Below are 11,666 nucleotides of genomic sequence, written 5' to 3' on the forward strand. Positions count from 1 at the left end.
CAAAAGAATTCGCACTCCTAATAGAATCTAATGCCACTGCTGATCTGACAGGAGGTAGAGCTCAGGCAGTAATGTGAGCAATGAAGAGTGGCTGTAAATACAGATGCAGCTTTGCTTGCTCAACTGCCGCTCATCTCCTACTGTGTGGCCCGGTTCCTAATAGGGGTTGGGGACTTCTGTTTTAGAAGACTTGCTTCAGTTGCCCAAAACAAAGAGTGAACTCCAATCCTTCATTAAATCTAACTTTAGAGCATACTTTATTGATATCATGATTGCAGTTGTTGGGGGTGACATTATAAAACAGTGGTAATACAATTCCATAGGACCCACAGCATGTAAAATCTGGAATTACCTTTAATGATCACCTAATCTCACCCTTTAATTATATTACAAATGAAATTATTGAGATACAAAGAAATAAAGCCTCTAGTTCTTGGCAGATTTGGGTTTCAACGTGGGACTTCTGTCCTTAAGTTTTTCTTCATTAAATTTTCTCATTTGTAAATCATGACTACTCATAACATAAGCCCCATCAAAACTCTAGGAAAGTATGATGTTAACTGCAGCTTTGTTGTATGTACATGTAGCATACATATAGAAGTGTATATTTGAATATGCTTAGTCCAGGCTGTAGACAGGATAAAGCAATACTTAAGAGAGGAAATATATCCAATCATAACTAAATTACTATATTTCATTGGCTTTAAGATGCTATCAATTACATTAGTAACTGTTATTTTATTTACCACACTAAGAAAAATAAACACTGCCAATTAAATGAGGATACCAATTATAAGATGTGCCCCAATTTTAGAAATTTTAAAATGTAAAAAAAAAAAGTCATCTTGAGAACTGAAGTTTAGTGTTAAGTAAGATGAATTTTTTTGCTAAAATAACTTGTTTAATATTACTAATGTCTCCATACTTATACCACGTTCATCATGGGTAAAGGCAAGTGAAGGATTTAAGCACAAATATTTTCATGTAGTGCATACATAGAGGAAAAAGTTATAGTTTTTTGGAATTAAATTATGTCAGGATGCTTTTGGAAACCCAACTCAAGCCAACATTTAAAATAAAAAGAGTTTATTGCCTCACTGACTACAAAATTCACAGTATCATCCCCGTACTGATTCCAATTTTCTGTGTCCCTTCACCTCAGTCACCTTCATGAACTCCTTGAACTCAGCCTAGCCTCTCCTGAAGCAATCAGATGCTGGAGCAGTTCCAGGGCTCACATCTGCTCTCCACACCACACAGAGCTAAGGGAGCCACCCATCCTAACTTTCTTAATCTGAAGCCCAGAGTTCATGCTGATAGACCAGCTTCAGTCACGAGCAGTTCAGTGAAGTCATTAGGAGCACAGATTCCAGAGCCAGACTGCCTGAGTTAGGATCCCTCCCAGCTCACTATTTATCAGCTCTGTGCCTCAGAGCAGCAAAAAGGGGATTATAATAGCACCTACCCTGAAGGGTTATTGTGACGACCAAATGGGCTAACTCAGTGCTTAGAATAGCACCTAGCACTTAGTAAATTAGAAAGTGCTATGAATGTGATGATGATGGTGATGATGGTGATGATGCCCATTCCTAAAGTAATCACCATGCCTAGAGGGTGACTGTGCTGAGTGGCTTAGCCTAAATCAAAACACTCCTCTAATGTAACACACAAAATTGGCTTCTCAGGAACCACATGGGTCCCCAGACAGGAGCCATTGAGAATAACTTGGCAATAGAGGCATAGAAAGCAGGCAGAGGCAATCAGCAAAGGTTCACTACACAAATCACAGTTTAAGTATGCAGGGTTGTTATCTTATAGATAAAACTCCCTTCTGCCTGAGACAAAGGACCTGGGGGAAGAGGTGGCTGTGGGCAGAGCTTTAGCAGACTTAAAAGTTCCTGCCTGCAGGCTCTGAAGAGAGCAGCGGATCTCCAGGCACAGTGCTCAAGCTCCGAGCTCCACTAAGGAACAGACTGCCTCCTCAAGTGCCTCCCCTGACCCCCGTGCCCCCTGACTGGGAGACACTTCCCAGCAGGGGTCGACAGACACCACATACAGAAAAGCTCCGGCTGGCATCTGGCAGGTACCCCTCAGGGATGAAGCTTCCAAAGGAAGGAATGGGCAGCAATCTTTGCTGTTCTGCAGCCTCCGCTGGTGATAACCATGCAAACAGGGTCTGGAGTGAACCTCCAGTAAACTCCAGCAGACCTGCAGGAGAGGGCCCTGTTAGAAGGAAAACAAACAAACAGAAAGTAATAACATTAACATCAACAAAAAGGACGCCCATGCAAAAACCCCACCCAAAGGTCATCAGCATCAAAGACCAAAGGTAGATAAATCCACAAAGATTAGGAAAAACTGGCACAAAGATGCTGAAAATTCCAATAACCAGAATGACTCTTCTCCTCCAAAGGAGGAGCAAGGGTACAAAACTGGACAGAGAATGAGTTTGACAAGTTGACAGAAGTAGGCTTCAGAAGGTGGGTAATAACAAACTCCTCTGAGCTAAAGGAGTATGTTCTAACCCAATGCAAGGAAGCTAAGAGCCTTGATCAAAGGTTACAGGAACTGCTAACAAGAATAACCAGTTTACAGAAGAACAAAAATGACATGGTAGAGTTGAAAAGCACAGCACAAGAACTTCATAAAGCACACAAAAGTATCGATAGCCAAATTGAGCAAGCAAAAGAAAGGATATCAGAGATTGAAGATCAACTGAATGGAATAAAGTGTGAAGACAATGTTAGAGAAAAAAAGAATGAAAATGAATGAACAAATCCTCCAAGAAATATGGGATTATGTGAAAAGAACAAACCTACGATTGATTGGTGTACCTGAAAGTGATGGGGAGAATGGAACCAAGTTGGAAAACACACTTCAGGATATTATCCAGGAGAACTTCCCCAACCTAGCAAGACAGGCCAACATTCAAATTCAGGAAATACAGAGAACACCACTAAGATACTCCCAAAGAAGAACAACCCCAAGACACAAAATTGCCAGATGCACCAAGGTTGAAATGAAGGAAAAAATGTTAAGGGCAGCCAGAGAGAAAGGTCAGGTTACCTACACAGGGAAGCCCATCAGACTAACAGCAGATCTCTCTGCAGAAAACCTACAAGCCAGAAGAGAGTGGGGGCCAATATTCAACTTTGTTAAGGAAAATAATTTTCAACCCAGAATTTCATATACAGGCAAACTAAGCTTCATAAGCAAAGGAGAAATAAAATCCTTTATAGGTAAGCAAATGCTGATGGATTTTGTCACCACGAGACCTGCATTACACGAGCTCCTGAAGGGAGCACTTAATATGGAAAGGAAAAACCAGTACCAGTCACTACAAAAACATACCAAAATATAAAGATCAAAGACACATGAAGAAACTGTATCAACTAATGTGCAAAATAACCAGTTAGCATCATGATGACAGGATCAAATTCACAAATAACAATATTAATCTTAAATGTAAATAGGCTAAATGTCCCAATTAAAAGACACAGACTGGCAAATTCAATAAAGAATCAAGACCCATGGTTGTGCTGTATTCAGGAGACCCATCTCACATGCAGTGACACACATAGGCTCAAAGTAAGGGGATGGAGAAATGTTTACAAAGCAAATGGAAAGAGAAAAAAAAAGCGGGGGTTGCAATCGTAGCCTCCGATAAAACAGACTTTAAACCAACAAAGATCAAAAAAGACAAAGAAGGGCATTACATAATGGTAAAAGGATCAATGTAACAGGAAGAGCTAAATATCCTAAATATATATGCACCCAATACAGGAGCACCCAGATTCATAATGCAAGTTCTTAGAGACCTACAAAGAGACTTAGACTCCCACATAATAATAGTGAGAGATTTTAACACCCCACTGTCAATATTAGACAGATCAACAAGACAGAAAATTAACAAGAATGTCCAGGATGTGAACTCAGCTCTGGACCAAGCGGACCTAATAGACATCTACAGAACTCTACACCCCAATCAACAGAATATACATTCTTCTCAGCACCACATAGCACTTATTCTAAAATGGACCACATAATTGGAAGTAAAATACTCCTCAGCAAATGCAAAAGAACGGAAACGGAAATCATAACAAACAGTCTCTCAGTCAACAGTGCAATCAAATTAGAACTCAGGATTAAGAAACTCACTCAAAACTACAAAACTACATGGAAACTGAACAACCTGCTCCTGAATGACTACTGGGTAAATAATGAAATTAAGGCAGAAATAAGTAAGTTATTTAAACCAATGAGAACAAAGACACAATATACCAGAATCTCGTGACACAGCTAAAGCAGTGTTTAGAGGGAAATTTGTAGCACTAAATGCCCACAAGAGAAAGCAGGAATGATCTAAAACTGATACCCTAAATTTACAACTAAAAGAACTAGAGAAGCAAGAGCAAACAGATTCAAAAGCTAGCAGAAGACAAGAAATAACTAAGATCAGAGCAGAACTGAAGGAGACAGAGACACAAAAAACTCTTCACAAAAATCAATGAATCCAGGAACTAGTTTTTCGAAAGACTAACAAAATAGATAGACCACTAGCAAGACTAATAAAGAAGAAAAGAGAGAAGAATCAAACAGACACAATAAAAAATGACAAAGGGGATATCACCACTGATCTAACAGAAATACAAACTACCATCAGAGAATATTGTAAACAACTCTACACAAATAAACTAGAAAATCCAGAAGAAATTCATAAATTCCTGGATATGCACACCCTCCCAAGTCTAAACCAGGAAGAAGTTAAATCCCTGAATAGCCAATAACAAGTTCTGAAATTGAGACAACTCTTAATAGCTTACCAACCAAAAAATCCCAGGACAAGATGGATTCACAGCTGAATTCTGCCAGAGGTACAAATAGGAGCTGGTACCATTCCTTCTGAAACTATTCCAAACAATAGAAAATGAGGGACTCCTCCCTAATTCATTTTATGAAGCCATCATCATCCTGATACCAAAACCTGGCAAAGACATAACAAAAAAAGAAAAATTCAGGCCAATATCCCCGATGAACATCAATGCGAAAATCCTCAATAAAATACTGGCAAACCAAATCCAGCAACACATCAAAAAGCTTATCCACCAAGATCAAGTTGGCTTCATCCCTGGGATGCAAGGCTGGTTCAACATACACAAATAAATAAATGTAATCTATCACATAAACAGAACCAATGACAAAAACCACATGATTATTCCAATAGATGCAGAAAAGGCCTTCAATAAAATTCAACACCCCTTCATGCTAAAAACATTCAATAAGCTAGGTATTCATGGAACATATCTCAAATAATAAAAGCTATTTATGACAAACCCACAGCCAATATCATACTGAATGGGCAAAAGCTGGAAGCATTCCCTTTGAAAACTGGCACAAGACAAGGATGCCCTCTCTCTCCACTCCTATTCAACATAGTATTGGAAGTTCTGGCCAGGGCAATCAGGCAATAGAAAGAAATAAAGCATATTCAAATAGGAAGAGAGGAAGTCAAATTGTCTCTGTTTGCAGATGACATGATTGTATATTTAGAAAACCCCATCGTCTCACCCCAAAAACTCCTTAAGCTGATAAGCAACATCAGCAAAGTCTCAGGATACAAAATCAATGTGCAAAAATCACAAGCATTCCTATACACCAATAATAGGCAAACAGAGAGCCAAGTCATGAGTGAACTCCCATTCACAATTGCTACAAAGAGAATGAAATACCTAGGAATACAACTTAGAAGGGATGTGAAGGACCTCTTCAAGGAGAACTACAAACCATTGCTCAAGAAAATAAGAGAGGACACAAAAAAATTTTAAAAAAAATTCCATGCTAATGGATAGGAATAATAAATATCATGAAACTGGCCATACTGCCCAAAGTAATTTATAAATTCAATGCTATTCCCATCAAGCTACCATTGACTTTCTTCACAGAATTGGAAAAAACTACTTTAAATTTCATATGGAACCAAAAAAGAGTCCGTATAGCCAAGAAAATTCTAGACATAAAGAACGAAGCTGGAGGCATCATGTTACCTGACTTCAAACAATGCTACAAGGCTACAGTAACCAAAACAATATGGTACTGGTACCAAAACAGATATATAGACCAATGGAACAGAACAGAGGCCTCAGAAATAACACCTCACATCTACAACCATCTGATCTTTGACAAACCTGACAAAAACAAGAAATGGGGAAAGGATTCCCTATTTAAAAAGTGGTGTTGGGAAAACTGGCTAACCATATGCAGAAAACTGAAACTAGACCCTTTCCTTATACCTTATACAAAAATTAACTCAAAATGGATTAGAGACTTAAATGTTAGACCTAAAACCATAAAAGCCTTAGAAGAAAACCTAGGCAATACCATTCAGGACATAGGCACGGGCAAAGACTTCATGATTGAAACACCAAAGCAATGGCAACAAAAGCCAAAATTGACAAATGGGATCTAATTAAACTAAAGAGCTTCTGCACAGCAAAAGAAACTATCATAAGAGTGAACAGGTAACCTACAGAATGGGAGAAAATTTTGGTAATCTATCCATCTGACAAAGGTCTAATATCCAGAATCTACAGGAAACTTAAACAAAGTAATGAGAAAAAAACAACCCTATCAAAAGGTGGGCAAAAGATATGAATAGACACTTCTCAAAAGAAGACATTTATGTGGCCAACAGACATAGGAAAAAATGCTCATCATCACTGGTCATTAGAGAAATGCAAATCAAAACCACAATGAGATACCATCTCATGCCAGTTAGAATGGTGATCATTAAGAAGTCAGGAAACAACAGATGCTGGAGAGGATGTGGAGAAATAGGAAAGTTGTTACACTGTTGGTGGGAGTATAAACTAGTTCAACCATTGTGGAAGACGGTGTGGTGATTCCTCAAGGATCTAGAACCAGAAATACCATTTGACCCAGCAATCCCATTACTGGGTATATACCCAACGCATTATAAATCACTCTGCTATAATGAGACATGCCCAGGTATGTTTATTGCGGCACTATTTACAATAACAAAGACTTGCAACCAATGCAAATTAACATAAATGATAGACTAAAGAAAATGTGGCATATACACACCATGGAATATTATGCAGCCATAAAAAATAATGAGTTCATGTGCTTTTCAGGGACATGGATGAAGCTGGAAACCATCATTCTCAGCAAACTAACACAGGAACAGAAAACCAAACACCACATGTTCTCACTCATAAGTGGGAGTTGAACAATGAGAAGACATGGACACAAGGAGGGGAATGTCACACACTGGGGCCTATGGGGGATTGGGGGACAAAGGGAGGGATAGAATTAGGAGAAATATATAATGCATGTGGGGCTTAAAACCTAGATGAAGGGTTGATGAGTGCAGCAAACCACCATGGCACATGTATATCTATGTAACAAATCTGCATGTTTTGCACATGTATCCCAGAACTTAAAGTATTTTAAAAAATAATAAAATAAAATAAAAGTGCAAATAGGACCCTAGAAAATCAATATGTAAATTTTTCCTTGTTGAGTAAATTGTTTTGTGACTATACGGTATTGTAATTACTGAATGTATTTTGTGTGTCTGTCTCCCCTATTGGACTGTGAGCTGCTTGAGGGCACAGGCAGCCCCCTATTCAGCTATTTGTCTGTAACACCTAACATACTGCCTGGTAGATATTCACAGTTTTAATTAATTAATTAAACTAACAATTTAGTCCAAATGCCAAAATTATGTAGTATTCATAGCTTGAGTGTGTAAAGGTGAGGGAGGAAGAGACAATATCTGATTGCTTATCTAAAAGATTCTCCTGGTTTTGCCATTTGTGATAACTTGAGGTTAAGTTTACCTCCTCATTACCTATGTTTCAAAGTAAAATTTGGCCTATATTCTACCTTTGAAACTAAACCCCAGTTTTTATCTGTACATATTTCTCAGATTCCCTTGCAAGTAGCAATGGCTATATGACTCTGGTGTGGCCAATGAAATGTAAACGTGAAGTATTAAACGGCACTTTCTGAGTCTTTAAAAGTCTTCCTAAACATCTTTAACAAGAGAAAAGGAGACATGCATCTCTGTGGTCCTTTCTGCAATTTGAAGGTGATGGCTGGAGTGCCGAGAGCCTTTTCAAGACATGGCAGAACAAGAAAGGAGCCTGCACCCAACCATGGAAGCCCTGCACCAGCCTTGGGCAGCCTATCTCAGGGCTTATTCATGAGGAAAGAAGAAATTTTCACCTTGTTTAAATCTCTGTTGTTTGTTTTTGGGCTTTGGGGTTGTGTTGTTGTTTCTGTTAAAAAATGCTAAAAATAATCCTCACTGAAACCCACATTATCTAATTAATAGTGTAAAACAGAAAGGAACCAAATTGACAACCTATATATCTTTTTTTCTAAAGGACCACTTGTTTCTGTGGAATTATATGCTGTTCCTTAGAAATACATTTTCTCCATTGAATAAAAATATTTAACTTCATCTCCCTTGTCTGGACACCAGGGCTTCAAACATAATATATTAATTCACTAAGATTAAGGTCTCAGAGTTTTGCTAAATAAATCCTTCCAAAGACACCACAAACTGCCCATCCTTAACCCACTTTCAATTTCAGCCTTGGGAAACCCATCTCAAAATCACACTCTCTTTGGCAGACTCTGAAAAAATTTGAGGAGGCAAGACACTAGAAAGACACTGTTGAGAAGGGCTTTTCATAATCTCATTATTTTCTCCCTCTGGAGATTTACTGTTATGAAAAATGTAATTTTCTTGGTTCCTGTATAGGAATGCCACCTGAAACACACACACACACACCCATCTCCCTGGAGCCACTGTCTCACGTCTTGACTGCTAGATCTACATAAGCAACATACTGCACTAGTCAAACTTCACACATCTGCTGTCTGAAGCAATAAGCCTCAGAATGTCTATAGTACATTTAAGTATAGCCTAAATTGAAACTCAATCGTGTTGGGATTTAAATGCCACGTTCAATAATTCAGATATAAACATGTAGGTGATGGCAGAACACTGGTTTTGAGGCATTTTTGGCATTATATGAAGCAACCCTTGTAATGTGTTTTACAAGTTTGGGAATATATTTTTCCACCACTGCATACTTACATTTGGCATTCAGCAACTTGACACAAACAAGGAGACACAATCAGAACGTCAGTTGTGGAAGGAAACTTCCACACCTTCCTCTTAGCCTCCACTGCATCATATAGAAGCCTCATTATCTTCTCAAACCACCTCCACTGTCCTGATTCTTAGTGGAAACTCACTCCAGATTCTGGCAAGAAATTGGTCATTGCTCTCAGTCTTCTTTTTCTTTGTTAAATGTAATACTGTTTATTTAACTTCAAAAACATTTCAGCATTGTAAACATACACACACACACACAAATAGAATGTTGCAAATCGTGTTTAAGTACAGAAGGTTCTTGAGCCTTCATTGATGCAGTGGCTCTTCACTTTGCTGACAATGAAGAGTTCTACGGTTTGTTTTAAAACAAAGTTTAAAAACTATTGCACATAACTAAAAACACACAAACAAAAAACAAATTAAAAAAAAAAACAAATTAAAAACACTTCTCATGCCAGTTGACCCGACTTTGCCCACAGCTAAGAATGGCAGCAGAATTCTGTACATGTCACTATATACAGAAACAAGACAACTTGAAGCTAAACGGATGCCCACTGCAGAGTCAACAGGTCCAGCACCTCACAGTGCATGCCCTGAGCTACCACTCCTCCAAAAGGCATCTTCCTCCTACAGCCTCAATGCCAAGCAAGGACCGTTAAGAGTTTGTCTCAGTTGTTTTCCTCTTTTTACAAACTACAGACACATACAGTTGATAACTCAGGATTTCCAGCCAATCACCATATAGTGAATACCACCTTACAATTTTTTTTAAATGCCAGAAACATCTTTAAATGCCCTGTCACGCCAACAGCAAAGTGCACACAGAACATCAGAATGTCTTTTCATTTTAAAAATGTTTGGAAATACGTACAACTTTAACACAGTTTCAGGCTGCTCCAGACACCCATGGCCACTTCACATAAACCACTGACAATTTCTAGATCACTTTGAGAGACTACAATATGGTTGTGATCAAATTTTGGAATCAAAGTTAATGAGGGCAATAGACACTTCTGAAATAAGAGATGTGTCAATTATGACTCTCCCCTACTCTAAGGTATTCACAGGGAGACAGGGGAACAGTTTTTTGATTCATCTTCCTTCTCTTCTTCCACCTCATTGTCTTTGCATTCCTCTTCCACCTCTTTCTGGGCAACTTTGCAGGACCTTCTGTACCATCAAACTTTCCTTTAGACCTACAGTCAGAAACATCCTTCTCACACTTCTCCTTCAGCTTTGCCATCTTAGTGATGTAAGGCCGGTCTTCACTGTCACTTAAGTTATTCCACATCTCACCCAGCATTTTTGTCTCCAATAGAGAGGCCAGGGTTTGTGGATTTGATCTTGGGGCAGAATTCTGAACAGAACAGAACAGCCTCAAGCTAGCTGCCTCCACAAGAGCTGCCTTCTCAGTTTTCTGTGCCATAAGACCTTTTGGTTTTGTGCCTTGATGAATTTTAGTGGGACCAGTGTTCTAGGCTAACACTATTCTTCCAAGACATTTTGTGTTCTCCTAAAAAAATAATCAGAGATAGACTCTCTTCAAGGACAAATAAGGTTTATGAGCAAAAAGTGGTATGGCCCTAGCATCTACTCTTCCTGGGTAATCTGCTCTCATGTAACAACATGGAAACAGTTCATAGTCTCAAGCCACTCCACTGCATTTTTTCATTACTGTAATATTGGCATGGCTATGCAGTACTTGGAGTGGAGTGATTAGGGTTAAGAAACCTAAGTGTGCCCAGGAATTCGAGACAAGCCTGAGTAACATAGCAAGACCCCCAATCTAAAAAATGATAGACAGATAGATAGATAAATAAATAAATAAATAAATAAATAAATAAATAAATAAATAACTGAATGAATGAAACCTAAGTTCATCCAAAAATATAGTCTGTTCCCTGACAAAAGGCAGAGAGAAGAGCAGGTACAATGAAGAAGGGTACACACTGTTCTTCACACCTGCACTAGATTGGAGTTCTGTGTATTTATATTTTGATTGGGCTATTTTTCCAGCCATCACATAGTCTAAGGCACCACTGAAAATTACTCACGGCACATTTTATCTTGAATGGGCCCTTTCAGGTAGGTAAGAGATAATGAAGTAAATTGTTAAAATAGTTTTGTCAGTGTGATCACTTGATATTTCCTGATATTTCTGCTACTTTAATTAAAGCAGCAGTTCTGTGTCCCTCCCTCCACCACATAGTACATTTGGAAATGTCTAGAGAAATTTTGGTTTGTCACAACTAGGAATTTGCTACTTATATCAAATGACTAGAGACAAGGGATGCTGCTTACCATACTACAATGCAGGAAACAGATCCAAAATTTCTGTAGTGCCATTAAAAAAAAAAGGCCAGGCGCAGTGGCTCATGCCTGTAATCCCAGCACCTTGGGAGGCCGAGGCAGGTGGATCACAAGGTCAGGAGATCGAGACCATCCTGGCTAACATGGTAAAACCCTGTCTCTACTAAAAATACAAAAAAAAAAAAAAAAAAAAAAAAGAAGCACACGC

This window comes from Theropithecus gelada, chromosome 6, assembly GCF_003255815.1.
Source record: "Theropithecus gelada isolate Dixy chromosome 6, Tgel_1.0, whole genome shotgun sequence".
Lineage (NCBI taxonomy): Eukaryota > Metazoa > Chordata > Mammalia > Primates > Cercopithecidae > Theropithecus > Theropithecus gelada.